The 17,954-nt window shown below is 33.2% G+C and overlaps 1 protein-coding gene across 4 annotated transcripts in view; it reads right to left on the reverse strand.

Annotated features, from left to right (window-relative positions):
- zfand5a (zinc finger, AN1-type domain 5a) overlaps positions 1 to 17,954 on the reverse strand; it is a 58,595-nt gene that overhangs the window by 36,326 nt on the left and 4,315 nt on the right. Inside the window, exon 1 of one of the 4 annotated variants that reach the window (XM_051928375.1) lies at positions 10,018 to 11,134. The exons of 2 other annotated variants lie outside the window; for them this stretch is intronic. The gene's annotated coding sequence lies outside the window, so the exon portion shown is untranslated. Of the gene's footprint in view, positions 1 to 10,006; positions 11,135 to 17,954 lie in introns of those variants that run through there. One more of the 4 variants, XM_051928376.1, reaches the window with a different exon arrangement.

The following is a 17,954-nucleotide window of genomic DNA, read 5'->3' on the forward strand; positions in this document are numbered from 1 at the left end:
AAAAACAATTAATCATATTACAGGAGTAGTTTCTTGCTTTACAACTAAAATTTTTATCAGTGGCATTGTTCCTGTATATTTTTAGGTTTTCTAATTCAGCAAGTGCTACATAAATATACTGAATTATAGTAACAAGTGAAGACCACAATTCAGGCTATCCTTTTTACAAGTTGCTTAGTATGGAACATCCATTAAGGAAGCACTGTCATTCTTAATATCTATGACAATTAATCTGATGATCAACCACTAAAACAGATTTGATCAGTTCTGGCCTTAGGACAAACAAAACTCAAAGTTATTTAAAATATGGCAAAGAAATATGTTCAGCGAGTCAATTATAAACACACCTTTTTAACTTTGTTTTATTATAGGACTGGGGGGCTTTGCAGATTTGTTCACTGCAAAGTGAAATAGCTACTAGTGAATATTTCACTAAGATCATTAAATGTTTCACACTGTACATTTCTAAAGCTGTCATGCCAAAGCTGAAAGCATAGTTACAATCTAATGCTATGAGAATATACACTTTTATGTCAGCATTTTCTCTCCTGACCTGGTAAGACTTCAATTCTCAGGTAATCTTTGTAAAGTAAAGCTCAGTATTTTTAAATCTCCTCAAAGTTAAAAGGAATTTTAATGACAGGATTTCATTCTCACAAGTGACAAGGTATAACAGAGTGTAATACATGCTTGCGGCTATGCTACTTTACATTGTTTTCACTGAAGGAGTTTTGTAAACTCATCCATTCATGATGGCAAGGAAGAGAAACAGAAAGTGAAGGATCATAGTGGTTGCTCTGAGTGCAATTATCACAGCTATTTCAGTATGCTGTAACAAGAGAGAAGAGCCAGGGACGGTGAGGGTAAGATGTAGAATGTTTTCATACAAAAGAGTGGTTTGAAAACTTCAGCACATTAAAGTACATGTTTGATTACTTATGTCAGCATGTATCTGCACGACTCTTCCATAAAACAACTGCTTGACAAGTGCCATTTCCATCAGAAATCACATAGCAATTGGGTAGTGTGGCTGGCAACAGTCACCCCAAATTCTTATCAAGTCTACTACTTCCCTTTCTTTCCATTGGAATGCTGAATCAGTATTGTCACCCATCTTGATATTCAATGTGTATAAATAACACAGGTGATATAAATAACAGTAAAATTAGTTGGGGCATGTTAATTTCCAAACAACCTTGATTCATTCATTCAAACACAGGTCACATTTAAGTTGTATATATGTGCATCGCATTTAGTGTATACAGACAAAAAATATGTGGTCTAATCCAATCTGAAACATTCTGATTCCATGTATTTTTGCTGTTCATACTTCTCTAACATGATTACATCTGTGTCATTTGTAAGTGAACAAAATCCAATTTTAGCTGCAGTCTGAACATAGATAATCTTAACCAGAATGAGCACTTAACTATGCTGCTCTTATAAAACACTTATGTCACAAATGAAAAAAAAACAAAACATTGTGCTACTGCTTTTGGAATACAATCATATCCATATACTGGAATTTTTACAATCAGCTTAAATTTGTTATTTGCTTGGTGTACTCCGATTTATGTCCATTCAAAAATGTTAACATTTTCACTTGTTCTCAACACTGTGCGCAAACTCTGCTGAGGCTATCTCATAATCCAGGGCTTGAACTTCATGTTTGACAAAGAGGGGAGTGTAATAATAAATGGATGGGGTTAGCCTAAGGTGTATTAAAATGATATGATAAACATGGAATACCTGATTTATCTTAATACTCAAACATTATATCACGTTACTTAATACTGAGGTAATTTAGGATTTTTTTACTTACAAAAATTCTTGTAACAATACACAATACACAAAAGCCAGTTATGTCAGAAAAATCAATATCACGGTTGTGTGAGGCACTGCATCTAAAAGCCAATAATCTCACTACTCACTCAGCTGACAGCTGATTGGACACATCACTGTACTCTCAAAGCATGCACATATCATATGATTTTATTTTTCATTTAACTGTAAAATGGCACAAGAGTGGTGAGATAACAAAACATTTTTAATGGTATTCCTTGGACGTGCAACATAATTGTTTCACTCTATTAATAAAAACCACGTGGGATTTTTACAATTATTTACTTGCAATGTCGAACTGAGATTCAAGCCCTGTAATCTAACCATTCTAGCTTCAGACGTCACTATTTTTCAAAATTTCCAGTGAGGAAAGTTGTGCAATTTTTTATGCTAAATTTTATTTCACATATATCAATCCACAGCTAAAAGGTATGGTATTACAGTATTTACTAATTTTTGACATTTACTATGATGTATGATAATTTAATCAACTTAGTTGTTAACAAAGTTCTGGTAAGGCTGGCTGTATTGCTTTTAATAAATTTTGCAATTGTTGTAATTGGCTGTAACCAAGTCTTTGCTCTTTGGTCCTTTTCATCTGTGCTGTAGTGGCAACTAGTGTTGCTTCCATTTTTATTAAAATATCCTTGAACTGGGAGCACAAAATATCTGTGTAATCATTAATGACATTATTATTCCATCAGAATGAAAGTATCCTGAAAACAAGTGCTACAAACTGAATTGTTGCAGAAAGATAAGAAACAGTAAGCAACTACTTGACCAGAGTCATGCAAATCTTGACCTGCTTTTTATCCCAGGGATTGTGGTTCCAAACACTTTTCTTAGTAATGTGTATAGAAAGGAGTTTGAATAGAAAGGAGTTTAATATATCTTTCTATATATATCTTTCATATCTTCCTTGTGGCGGCACGGTGGTGCAGTGGGTAGCGCTGCTGCCTTGCAGTTGGGAGACCTGGGGACCTGGGTTTGCTTCCCGGGTCCTCCCTGTGTGGAGTTTGCATGTTCTCCCCGTGTCTGTGTGGGTTTCCTCCGGGCACTCCGGTTTCCTCCCACAGTCTAAAGACATGCTGGTTAGGTGGATTGGTGATTCTAAATTGGCCTTGTTGTGTGGGTGTGTTTGTGTGTGTCCTGCCCGGGATTGGTTCCTTCCTTGTGCCCTGTGTTGGCTGGGATTGGCTCCAGCAGACCCCCGTGACCCTGTGTTCGGATTCAGCGGGTTGGAAAATGGATGGATGGACCTTCCTTGTGAAAAGTTGAATCTTAGCTTAATATTTTTAATTTACCAGTTCACATAAATAATAACATGTATTAATAACGTTTAATAGTTTTGAGAATCAACAAGGGTCGACAGATATAGTCACCATTGTATTCATGTTCTTCGTATGTAGCCTACTACATTTCTTATCTCCTCTGGTTTTAACAATCCCCACACATCCACACTCTACTCAGATACACTACCATCACATTATTACATCAGAATTACTACCAGCACTTCAGTTGCTGCCCTGATGAAAACTCAACCGCAAAACATTTTGTTTTTAATCCAGTATAGAACATTGTTTTTTTTTTTTTTCTGGTGTACAGCCTCTAATTTTGCATATTAATTTGCCAAACAGCAGCACTTCTTAACTCAAACATGCAATAAAAATAAAATTTACATTGAAAACAGATGACCCTATCTGAAAGCTTACTTCATTAGTTTAGCATTTTTAACAAAAACATAAATATAAATAATTACCTACTGAATATAATCTAATTTCTTATTGTGTGAATAAGCATTTATTACAAATAAACGCATTCCAAGACTGTGAGCTATTTGTATTGAAGAAACATTTTATTTTTTATTTAAGATGCCTTGCCAACTGTTGATGCAGCTGTTTTGCTTTACTGTCTATATTTGGGGTATTTTCTTCAGCTAAGGAAACAACTATCCAGTTGAAATTAAAATCCACAAGTTCACTTGGCCTCTATAAGCCTTTTCACTTTTAACTCCTGTCCATTTATTATTTTTTGGGAGGGGGTGATGATTTATAGTACAATACTAGTCTTTAGCTTACTGTATGGGAAAAAGCCATCTGCAATGCCTCGAAGCTTTTTCTTTTTGTCTTAGTAAAAGAGGTTCTGAAAATTTGATAAAGTTGAGTCATCTCCAGTGGTTACAGTGCCAGCCAGCTTTTGTAATTACTTAAACCATCCATCCATCCATCCATTTTCCAACCCGCTGAATCCGAACACAGGGTCACGGGGGTCTGCTGGAGCCAATCCCAGCCAACACAGGGCACAAGGCAGGAACCAATCCTGGGCAGGGTGCCAACCCACCGCAGGACTACTTAAACCATTTATTACAGAAAAGAAAGCTCTTTCTAATAGCTGCTTTTACCATTTTCCCATAGGTTTCTATTTCTTCAGATAACACATAATCTTCTGCAAATAGTTTAACATGGCAACTTTACTCTTTAGACAGAATAGGCCCATGTTTTTGATTTTCTTCTTAGTAAAATTAATCTGCCTGTCAGCAATTACAAGTTATTTCCTTCTTTCTTTTTAAAGACACTGTAAATGATTTAGTCTGTTACACTTAGTATTACTTTATTAAGGATGAGCAAGAAAAGAATTGTGTTCTTGGCTGCTGGCAAAGTTACATAACGTGAGGTTCCTTACTTGGTTTCTGTATGAATACTGAAGTTATCATGACAACATGTCACCATCCAACCTATTCAATATGTGCCCCAAATTCTCTAAAGAAAATTAAGCAAGCAGTGCATAGAGAAAGTGACCACAAACACATGTGAGTATCATTTGTACTTCAATTCATATTTTAAGGGAACTTCCAATGTAAACAGTATTAAAAAATGGAGCTTGCTGTTATGGACATTGCTGAAAAAGCACGTGCCAACTCCTAAGCTTTTGATTTACCAAACTATATCTGCATCCTCACCTACTGTCACAAGTTCTTGGAAGTTACTGAAAGAATAACATTATTAGTATAAGCAGCCAAAATAGGCTGGTTTACTGGATTTAATTCTTCATGATTTAGCTGGCCTAGGATCATCAAAAAAAAAAAAAAACATAAAAATGATGCTGAGGACAGTTTAGGAGGCCAGTCTAGCTTGGCATGTTGCCACTGTGACCCAGGGATAGTGGAACTACAACGAAGTGAAGAAGATAGCAAAATCAGAGAAAAAAAGGTATGAAAATATTTTTACAAGATGATTTTTTAAAGTATGATGATCACTCCTACAAGGTTTTTTGCAGAAAAAATTGATAACATTTTAGAATAAGCATTTAAATTGAGGAAGCTGATTCTCTTCTCCTTTTAATTCTATTTATTTACTTACTTATTTTTTCTGCTATTAAATTTTTACTCTCTTGGCCTAGCACTCTTTCTCATGGGTGGGGACCGACTTGACTTCAACCTAGTCTTGTAAAATTTGACTTGCTTGTATGGAATGTTGTTTAATTTTAATAAATTTAATAAAATGTTTAAAAAAATAAAATAATATAAACACAAACACAAAAATAGATTAAATGCTAAAGTGCATTTTCAAACAGTAAGAATGGTAGTGTACACACATGACAATTCTACAACTAATATTACTGCAACGTCTCAGTGTTAACCACAGATTTTGTGATAAATCAGGACTAAACAATATCAAATATAAAACAGATGCTTGTTTCCACTGAAAATGTACAATTGTATTAGGTTTCATGAAGACACACCTTAAGTGACTAACAAGATAGATGGATAGCCAGCTAAAAAGATAGATACTGTATATAGCTAAATAGTACTTATTAATTTCTGAACTGAATTGCCAAGGTAACATCTTTACCCTCAAGTCTTTCTGTAACTTTTTCAATGAAAAAAGGAACAAAAACGCACAATGTGCACCTAAAACAGGCACCAGTCCATTGCTGGGTTATTTTACAAAAAAAAAAGATAATTGAACTATATAAAGTAGGGAAAAAAATCAATAAAAGCTAACATTATTTTTAATTTCATCTTATTACAATGCAAGAAACAAAAGTATACTTAATGCTTGCTCTGTGACCAGTTGATCATAGCGTTTAACATTTTAACTTTTAGTGCCTTAATTAGGAATAATGAAAGAATTCAAAATGATGGTGAGATGGATCACTGGCTAAAAAACACTGCACATAACTCTAATAAGGAATCTTTACATTTTTCCAGAGTGTAATGGAATTACCTGATATGGCACGCAAAAATTAAGACAAATTTCAAACTGTTAATCTCAGACTACAATTGTGGTGAAATAAGCTTTGCTATGTATCAATCCAAAAGAAACAAATTATCAGTATTGGTTTTCAAAAGTTCAGATTTAGCAGGATACTCACATGATTCAGTACACAAAGCTGCTTTGAAAGGGAAAAACAAGGTAGACCTGTCTAATAAAAATACATGTTAGTTACACTACATTTTGTAAATATGTGCACTTTGGCCTATTAAAAAGCAAATTGACACTAAATTCATGATGTTTATTGGGTGTCTAAATTCATATAGCTCACACCATATAGAAATAGTAATGGCATGACTGAGACACAGTCTGCAGTTAAAACAAGGTAGACCTGTCTAATAAAAATACATGTTAGTTACACTACATTTTGTAAATATGTGCACTTTGGCCTATTAAAAAGCAAATTGACACTAAATTCATGATGTTTATTGGGTGTCTAAATTCATATAGCTCACACCATATAGAAATAGTAATGGCATGACTGAGACACAGTCTGCAGTTAGTAAATTGATATGGAATGCCCTTTAGGACACGGTTCATTCTTTTAAAATGTATACAGTCTATGCTGATATGAACAAACTGTAAACTCAAGATCTGTGTTATATATTTAAACTCATATACAGTATGCTTAAATGTATACACATCACAATTAAATGCATTGTTTACATATAGAAATGTCAGGGTTCATATTGAATTTCAACTCTCTATAATAATTTATTATATAAATGAGATTCTAAGGTATTTGTATGTTTATTTATTTCACAGAATTCATCCATAAAATGTAAATTAGGTACTTTTTAATCATATGTATGTGCTTACTTCAGGCTAACACTGAAGATATTACTGAATAATTTCCTGTATAATAAGGACAAATAACAAATATGATGAATTTTTCCAGGTCAATATCACAGCAGAGTGTCTAGGTGCGGCTCTGAAAACATTACATGCTCAAAACCACAACATCCTCTTTTGTCAGGTGTTAAATAATTGCAAGTAGAAGACAAAAAACCTCAGTATGAAATGCATGTTTTTCAGGATACAACATATGAAGCAAAGTTCCAATATACTGAGTATGCAGTTGACTATACAGTGTTACATTTCAGGACAGAGTGCATTAAGGTTTAAGTTCACCTCATACATTGACAGAAGAAAATTATTTATGTTAAACTCAGCTCTAAAATTGGACTTATTCTGGATTAATCCACACGTATTAATAGCAAATGTGTGATTACTTACATGACATAACTTGAAAGCTAAACAAAAAATAAAGACTTGTTTATACAGGAATTCTGAAATTCTGGATAGTAAAACAGTCATCATTTTTTATAAAAGTTGCTACTCACAAATGTGTTCTTAATGTGTACAATTATAAAACAGTAATGTCAGATACTTGACAAGGTAACTTATGGACAATTTTCGATTTTAAATCTTGGTGTTTACTAAGTTATGTGGTACTGATACTACAATTTAACAATATTTTATTAAGCATTGTGTAATTATTGAAAATAAAAAGTTAATTAATAAATTTGGCATATGCAACTACTAAGATATATGAAGTAATACGAAAGGATCACATAAACTTGTGTCAAACCTCTAAAGTTTACAAAATTCCCATTTGTTTTAACATGGGGGGGTGTATAACCACCTGTGAAGAAAATGAAATTCAGGGCGTGGCTACTGCTTAAATAAACCTATCAAGTATAACACATAGGTTTCTGACAAACATTAGTCTTTCCATTCATTTCATTAACCATTTTTCCTGTCAAGCAGCAGAAAATTCAGGTAGCAGTGTCCTTTGATAATAAAGCATGCAACTTAAAAACAAGTCAATAAAGGTGTGTGCTTGTTTATAGGGAATAAATAAACCGTATTTAAAGGAATACATCACCCTATGAACATTAACCTGAATTTGAGTAGGAAAAATGCACATCTTCTACTCTTTTGATTCTGAGAGGGTGCAGGGTAGTTTTAAGGGAAATGCTTGTGTCCCTGACAACAATTTTCATGACTAATCAAGCATCCAAGTGGCAGTCTGTATACTGCAGAGAATGCACATTCCTATGTGCAATCAAAAGCAAGATCACAATAGTTTTATTTTGAGCACATAATGGAATAGTAAGCTAGTACAGTATTTCCAGGAAGCACATAACCTAATTTTATAAATGCTAAAACAGTACATTGAGTCCCTATTTACAAGTTGGTGCTGTGCTCTTCCCAGTGCGATCATTGCAAGTAAACAAAATGGCACAGACTTCAGAATGGACTTGTGGGAAATACAGGTCTTCAATATAGCTGGTATTTTTTAATAATCTTAGTATTCATTAATTTGAAACAGAACACAAATTCTCTAAATATGTTTCACTTTAAAAAGTTATACTGCAGGCAAATTTGAAAACTGTATACATGCATCAATTTTTCATTCTATTTGTTTCCCTACATCTTAAAAATTAAAGACTGGTAGCTCCTCTGATGTAACTGGAACACATTAGTTGCCACACCATATGTCGGTTGCAGGATACCAAAATCTTGACTCCAAATTTCAAGTAAAATTATACTTTTTAAAAATATTTTAACTTCTCTAGAAATGTGCTTTGCTAATCGTCAAGTAAAACTTAGATTTCTCTACAAATGACCAACTCCCATTTATTGATAAGACTATTTAACAATCATGTATATTTAATTTTTATAAGACTGCTACTGCTCACTCCAGGTCACCTTTAATTAAGGTAGAATCATAGCAAAAATCTTTACTTGTATTGTAATGTATTATTACATTATTATAAAGCAATCACAAGGGAAGTTAACTAGAGAATATAAAGAGACATTAAACATGGAAACAAGGATCTAATACAGCACTAAACATTCTAGGAAAAACATCTGTTATTTGCTAATGAAGACAACTGAATTTAACATATGTATTCTCTAACAGAAAACTGACAATTTAAAATTGAAAAGCAGATAAAACAAAATAGCACATGCCTGAGCGAAATAAACTGTCTGATTTGTACAATTATGTTTAAGTCTCAAAAATCTGGACATATCAGACAAAGCTCTGAAATTACAAAAATGATATGCTATAAACAATTCAATAAATATATTTTCACTTGTATTTTCAGCCCAGGAAATGATTCAATTACCTTTAAAAAATATAGCACCTGCAGGGCTATTATCTAAAAACATTATTTTTACAAAATGCAAACAGCTAACACAATGAAAACATGCATAAACACCTAAAACAGGAAGCTACCAAATTATAGCAGCAAACAGTATATATAAGAACTCAAGGAAAACTATAAATAAGTATGCTAAAAAGTACAACAAAGAAAAAGTAATTTAACAGTCTGTTATGTTTTCATTTTTCTTTACTTACACTGACGGTATATATTTATTTTAAAAGAAAAAATGTAAATAAAATGTATGCACTACAGAACATGTATACTAAACATATACCAAAATCTAATGGAAATCTTCATGTTACTATCTATTTTAACAATATGAATAATTTTTACTCATCTGTGTGTAGTGTTTATACACACAGATACACTAAAACAACAATCACAGACTCTAAAATAGTATTGCATTATTAAAATATATTAATAGGTCATATGCTTTGTTAATCTATTTGAAATCGAATTTGTATTTTGTAGTTGCTTCATGTTGCTTTATTTCGTTTAACAATTGTGAAAAGATACATTGTTTTTGACAACTCTCAAGTCTGAACTTTTAAGTTCATCAGTGATATACTCTAAGAAAGGAGTAAATTACAATAGTAAAAACAGTGTCATTTTGTAAAAAATTATCACAGTATATTAAAATTCTCTATGAAAAGGCGGCTTATCATGAATATCAAATTTGTATATTAATTATTGAATGGTGAAAAATACAACAACCTAGGATTCTTACTTTTCAGGTACAGCTGTTGGGCTTCCCTTTCAAAATCTGCCATCTGCTTGGTCTCAAAGACATCAACATCAGGTCACCAGATTTTTTGAAGACACTCATTTTAATATAACTGATATTAGAAATCCCAGATATCAATAAAACAATAAAATGAATGGTATCCATACATATTTTCAGTGCAGTAAGCCAAACAGTTTGAATATACGTATGAAGAAGGCTTCCTTCCTGATAGTGCATTATGCTGAAGATCCAATAAATCCATCATGACTTCATCTCAAGTATATGCTCCAATGTCACAAAAAATGGGGAATCAATTGTTTAGACTGGATTATGGAGTCCTGCCCTCTCATAGCCTTAAAAACATCCAGGTTTTGTTTTCTTCACGTCATATGTTCTTTTTTGACAGAGAGGATGTATCATCTTGTTCAGGATATACAAAGTTTTGCTTAATTTAAGAATATAAATATAACTCCTTCCCTAAGGATTAACCTTATCTTGAAAATTTACAATACATTCAGTGCCTTTTCAGAAATACTCAAATTATTATGTGGGTCATGCTTAGAAAAGTAAGAGTTCAAAACAGTTTTACTGAAAAATCCAAAAACTACTAGAGAACTATATAATAATGGAATACTTCATTACTGAAACTTTTGTGAGAAGTCTATTATATGTACCTGTAGTACAACAAAAGAAGTAATCGATTATATTTTACAAGATGTTATTTTAATTTACACTCATAAAAACTGATTTTATTACACCCAACACCTGCTGATGGATAATTTGGCCACCATAAGTAACATGAGAAACACTTCTAATACAGGACTATACAGAAATAAGTATTGCTTCTTTTTCATTCTTTCTGGGACAGACCTTAAAATTGTGAATGAGAAAGGAGATATACAATAAGGACACACACATTAATATTGGAAATTTTAACTTTCATACACTGTGTTTGGGTGTTTTTTTTTAAACTTGAGGACTAATAAACAGGAAAAAAAAGATCCATGTAACAATTATAAAATCTTTTGTGTATCTGTGTAGCAATCAGCACACTTCCCTTCACCAGGGTCACCAGTGTTGTACTTATCTCAGCAAGGTGTGTTGTTGTTCGTTCTTTTGCAGAGTTAAAAGGTACAAATGGTTAATTTTAATAAAGCATACTATGTCCATGTGTATTCTACTTCTAATAGTAGATTCCTATTCTATTTTCTAATTCAGAAATAATCATAAAATAAGCAGGTCTGGGCAGTGACTGTTGTGTCTGAGCTAGCGCCTGAGTAAACATTAAATGGTTTTACCACAAAACATGGTTTGCACAGTGAATGAAATGTTTTAATTTACCAGAACAGGCTATGGATTTATTATATATGACGGTTGCATTAGTAATTCTTTTGGATTGTTTCTGGATGTATATATATATATAGCATGTACTGCTGTACCCTACTACCTTGTTCATTAATAAAATACATTATATTCCACTTTAGCAAACCGAAGGACACAGTTACTGTATCATATTTAGTTATTATGGCACTTCGGCAAACTCCAGTGTCCACTAAACACTTAACTTATGAAATGTCCCCAGGACTGCATTGATTAATTAACATATAGTATCCTGTAGAATAAGCTGTTATGTAACCCATTTTACCGCACAAACCTACCAATATCCAAATATTAGCACGCAACAGCTTGAAATATTTCAGACTATTGTGATCCTAATAAAAACAACTTCTGCCTCTTCTAGGTTTACCATATGAACTCCTGGGTGATGCAACATCAGCATGGATGCAGATGCATGATGAAGTTTGCCTTGTCCCAAAATGTGGTTGAGTGAGACAAGTGGTTCATCAAGGTGTAAACCATTGCACTTAAGCAAAGTGACAAAAAAAATGCTCTGACACCTTAGACTTTGTACACACTAACACTGATGTGTTTTTTTTTTTTTTGGTTTTGACCTTCCATCCACACTGAAATGGGGTTTTCGGATACTGAAAACATATCCTGTTAAAACTCTTTTCTAAGTGTGTATATGTAAAACACTGGGTCTCAGATAGCAGTGTGGACAGGAAAAATGAAACTTTGAAAACACTTACTTAGAATTGTCATTTGATCAGCCACCAGCTTCAGTTTATTCATACAATTCATTCCCTAACTACTTTGCATCAGGAAACTGGTATTGTGCCTTTAAATACTATGAATACTGTATATGGCTGTATTTATTCTGGCAAGGATCCCAGTCAACATTTTCCAAGGCTATGACAACTTTATTCTCACTTGTATATTTGCTTGTAACTTTAAAAACAGTTGTATTTCATTGTCTGTCCAGACAACAAAGCCATTTTTATATTTTCCCTCTTCTTTTGGCATTTCAGTTAACTTTAGGTCTAACCTGTAAGCAAACAGTGCACTTAGCTGATAAATGGCACATGCCCAATTGACAAGAATAATGTGTTTCTTCTTCTTCATTGTAGTCAACAAACTTTTAGAAAATGATTTGAAAATTCTAGCATGGAAAGTTTTTTCAAATTTATTAATAGTACTGTGGACTAAGCCAAAGTCTACTTTGTACTTTATACTATATATATTTATTTATATGCTTACTGTTCCTTCACTTTAAACTCTTCTTTATCCAACACGTCATAGCATGAGCACTATAATTGTCAGGCCACATCTTAATTGCTGCAATTTTTACTGTTCTCTTTCTATATGTAATTTTGTTTGTGAATACATTTTATTAATTATGCTTTGACATTTGTACATTACAGCAGTGAGTACAGATTTAGTCAATGCTTTTTAATAATCAGATTTTAGGATTTCATGCTTTCCATCCATCCATCCATCCATTTTCCAACCCGCTGAATCCGAACAGGGTCACGGGGGTCTACTGGAGCCAATCCCAGCCAACACAGGGCACAAGGCAGGAAACAATCCTGGGCAGGGTGCCAACCCACCGCAGGACTTTCATGCTTTCAAGTGAGCATATTTATACATTTCTAAAATTCAAGATGCTGCTCAATCTCTGTGCTCCTAAATGATTTCCTCAATGGCCACAGTCAACAGCAAATTAATATAAACTACTACAAAGCACTTTGTTTGAATTCTGTTTAGTTATAGTGATTACTTTTTCCCTTTACTCTCTTTCAAGCAATCTATATCCATCATTGCATGCCACTCACTTATATACTACCATGACATATTACTTGAGTGTCCACTTCGGTAATGGCAACCCCTTTAATTCTATATGTCCGGCATCTAATAATTGTCTCAAATTATTAATTTTACACTTGCTAGTTATTCTATGTAAAGTATGTTAAAAAAGGTTGCGCTCCAGAACAATGGACATAACTACGTTGGAAGTGAATTCTTTGTGTGAGAAGCCTTTGCAGGAAAGAGAAATCAAAGTATAAATGTAGGAACCTGCCAGCATTAAAAAATGTGCTATTGTCCCGAAGCCTTCTCATTCTCCTCTTACAGGGATTACCATGCAAACTTTTCAAACATGAATAGCTTTTGGTTACAATAGTAGCAAATGTAATTGTTATCTGTAAACATGAACAATTACATGGGGCAGAATGGGGCTGTTATATATAGATAGCAAAAAGTTAACAGCAGCTTTGCAGTTTAATGGAGCTTGGCAGGTTAATTAAGTGCCAAAATATTACAATTTAAATCATATCTTCATTTTCCTCAATGCCTTCCTTCATTTAACAATTCTGAATGCACAATCAATCATACTCCTTTAATAGTACAGTCTAATTTTGCTTTATTTTATAACAGGAGGGGCTTCAGGTTTTATGGTGAAAGGCTAATTGTTACGGCTAAATGTTACAATTTTTCAGTATCTGTTTCACACTAAAGTATTGCTGGCAATGTGTCTGCAAATCAGCAGCAGATCAGGTGTCAGTCAGCAAGGTATTGATTATATATGTTCAAAGCATGCCACTCACCTGATTGATTTTATTCAGGACACTTTATCTGATTATTTATTTTAAAGATTATAATTGAACTTATGAGGTAAATTTAAAATTTCCAAATATATATTGTAATGCAACAATGCCACTAAACACTGAAATAGCAAAATGCTTTATTCTGTGTAATGTAAATACATTTAAATTTATTTTTACAAGACATGAGGCCAAATTACTTTGAAGTGCAGTGTTCAATCAAGTGAGTGCAATTGTTATAAGTAGCCAAATTGCACATTTAATAAGACACTATCAAGCAGAATATACTTCATCATGTGCCCACCCTAGGTAAAGAGGAACAAGACAGATAAAGTATTAGCATAGGTCTGCAGATTCTGCCACCTGCAGTTCTATAACTGATTACAGCTCTTCCGAACTGTCAAATGTTACACTGTAGAAGCTACACTGAAGACAAATAAAGTCTGGATTCACCAACTTGTTGTGTACAGACTGCAACCATGATCTCATAAAGTTAAAAAAGCACTGTCTGTTCTGATTTTCCTGCCTGCCCAAACATATGCAGCAAACTCATATATAATTACTATCCATTTTCCAAACTTACCTTTTTCATTAAAGAATCACAGTGGCAACAAAAACCATGTTAGCAACACCTCTGGGCACAATGCAAACAACACCATTTATCAATCTATCCATCAACCTATTAAACCTTCTTAAGAAAATTTTATGACTGCAGAGAGCTGCTCTAGCAAAAATGCTACATTACGCATGAACTTCCATTACATTGGCATCCAGTCCACTTTATTTACAAAATTAATTAATTATTAATTAATTGCTGCATGACAAAGGGGTGTAGATAGTAGCTCTGCTACCTCATGAAACTAATGTTCTGGATTTAAAACCTGTACCCATTTGTTGTCCATGTAGTTTCCACATTTTCTCCCAGTCTGCTTAGGTTTTTCTGTGGATACTCATTTATTCCCGAAACATTTCCAAAGACATTCTGGTCAGATTCACTTAGGATTCCAACCTAGTGCTGCATGGGTGTGAGTGAACCCTGTGATGCAGCGGTGCCCTGACAAGTTGTTTTTTCTGCTTTGCTCCTAAAGCTGCTGGAATAGGCTCTGGCATGACCCTGAACTAGACTATGAGGGTTTGAGAAGTTACATTAATTAGTTGTTTATAAACCAATATTTACTTGCCAATCACTCCTAAAAAATGCCCACAACAATTCTTATGCTTCAGTGACTGAGATGGTAAAAATATTTGGGCGAATATTCAAAATAACAGGACAAAAAAAACTATGAAAAAAGAAGTCTACTGTATATGATAAAATGATCTCCTTCAGTGAGTATGGAAACAAATAGGAAAATATATTAAATAGGCAGGGAAAATAGTCATATTATAGAAGAAAATGTATTATTCTTGAAACATTTCTTCTTTGCTTTATTTTCATATGTACTTATTTTTAAAATAAGATTTCTTCTTTTCTTTACTTTGATCTGTTCTCTTGGGTTCAAAGCACAACAAGCATGAACACCAACTTCCCATTAAGATAAAATACTGGTTTTATGCCAGATCTTAATGCTGCAACCCAATACCACCTCCCACATCACCACATGGCTTTTCTGAACTGCTGTTAACATTTTCTGCAGGCTAGCTGAAATGGAGTAAGTGTTTGAATAATCAGTTTTAACTTTTCAACATTTCAGCAAATTACATTAACAAAAAAAAAACCATCTTCATTGATATACAATCAGGTCAATAGATTCCTTAGTCACCTTGAAAAATACAGATTTTATATAACAAAAGCAAACATATCAATTTTTCAACAGTAGCATAGGCAAACCTATCAGCTGAGGAAACTATGTAAAGTTATTTTTGTTTATAAACATTGTACAAATAATATTTGAGTAAAAGTCATTTTTGGGCATTATACAGTAAATGTCTGTGTCTCACCATAATATGATCTAGAGTTTAGTAAATGGAGTGATGATCATGATATGTGATCATCATGTGTTCCTCTTCAGCAGGAACCACAATTACATAACATGACTTGAGGAAAACCCTGATTCCTAATTATCTGGACGTTTACCAAAAAATGGAGCTTAAAACATGAATGACACATGTACTAATTCTTTTCTAGAAGCTAATTATTTCACATAATATCAATTCTTTTAGTATAAAAGAATTTAAACAGCATACTGAAAAATTACGTTTCCCAGGTTTAATAGTTTTAAATGTTGATGTTTTAGTATTAAATCACTAAAGCTCTTCCAGATGGGTAAAACTGCTCACATTTACCTCAAAAAAACCAAAAGGTCTATTGTCTAATATTTGTTAGTACTCTCCTAAAACATCATGCATCAGCCTTCAAGAGACAAAAATGTATGTCCTTGTCTATTTTACCATTTAAATCCATACCTATACCATCCACATCTGAAAAGAGCATTCAGTAGCTCCTCAGTTGAACATAACTTGCATCAATAATGTGTACTGTTACTTTAGAAGTGCAGATAGTGGGTCTACATAATACATATTTACTTATTGTAAGTGCCATTGGAGAGAAAACACAAGCATACTAAAAAACAGTAATATGGCCGGAGAAAGTTTTTATTTGGTTAAAATAAACATTAAAATGGTTTATTATTTATGCCAGAGATGTCAAACTCAGATCCTGGAAGGCCACGGTAGCTGCAGGGTTTTGTCCTAAGCACTTTCCTCATTAGTAAGCAATTACTGCTGCTAACAAAACATACTTCTTTTGCCCTTAATTTTAACTGACACTATTTTTAAGACTCAAAGCCCTTAACTATTTTTGTTCCTTAACAATCTGTCAAATAACAAAATGGAAAGTGGAGAGTCTCAAACACAGTTCCTGATGGGTCACTGCTTGCATACCAACCAAATTCTTAATTAAACAAATTAAACGTCAAGCCATGTTGTTAACGAAACACCATGTTTAATTCTGCAGCTTGTTAGTGTTTTCATTCTGTCATACCAGACATTTCCAAATCTGTTCATTTTCTTTTCCTTAGATCACCATTAAAATGTTTTGTGAACCAGAGTAGGTTAGTATTTCTCAGATCTTCACTATTTTCTTTTCAAATATTGTACTGAAACACATACTGTATAATGGACACACAGTTGCAATTGGATTGGTCTTTTGTGGCTTGCTTTGTAACTCAATAGTTATCGTTTGGATACTGGTTAAGGACAAAAGAAACAACTGAGGGTAATGAATCTTAAAAAGCTAGCCAATTAAAATTAAGACAAAAGAAGCCCGATCCATGAGCAGCAGTAACAAATTATGAATTAGGAAAGTGGATGGAACTAAAACCTGTAGCAACTGCAACCCTGCAGGATCTGAGTTTATGACATCATTGATCTATGCATTCGTAATTTAAATGAAATTTTTCAAAAAAGCAATCAGCCGTTACATTAGCATATGAAATACTAAAAAAAGCAGTCACTTTTAAAGCGCCAGACCTTGAGTCCTGTGCGCTCCTGTCACATCCTGCATGTAACTTGTTTTTATAACCTTACTGTATTTTACTGAATGACAACTCTGAATGAAGGGATCTGAAATCACAAACAAGCTAAAATGACAGGATATCCTTCATTTTGCTCAAAGCTGATGAGTTTAATATATACATAAATATATATATATATATATATATATATATATATATATATATATATATATATATATATATATATATATATGAATGAATTTATTTACTAATAAACACAAATTTACTTAGTAAGTTTGTACTGGCTTATTGACAAGCCTATATTAGACTTAGTGTCTTAAGAAAATATATGGCGGGGTGGAAATAACAAATGTTTATCACACAATCTGCAATTAATTACCAATGACACTGAAAACATCAATGAGTTAATGGTAGAAAACATAAATTGGAGAAAATGATTTGAAAACAATGATGGTGCAAATTTCCTTACAAGACTCATGAACATCCACAGAACCAGACATGCATATGTATAATCCAATTTTACT

The sequence above is a fragment of the Erpetoichthys calabaricus genome, chromosome 5 (genome assembly GCF_900747795.2).
Source record: "Erpetoichthys calabaricus chromosome 5, fErpCal1.3, whole genome shotgun sequence".
Lineage (NCBI taxonomy): Eukaryota > Metazoa > Chordata > Cladistia > Polypteriformes > Polypteridae > Erpetoichthys > Erpetoichthys calabaricus.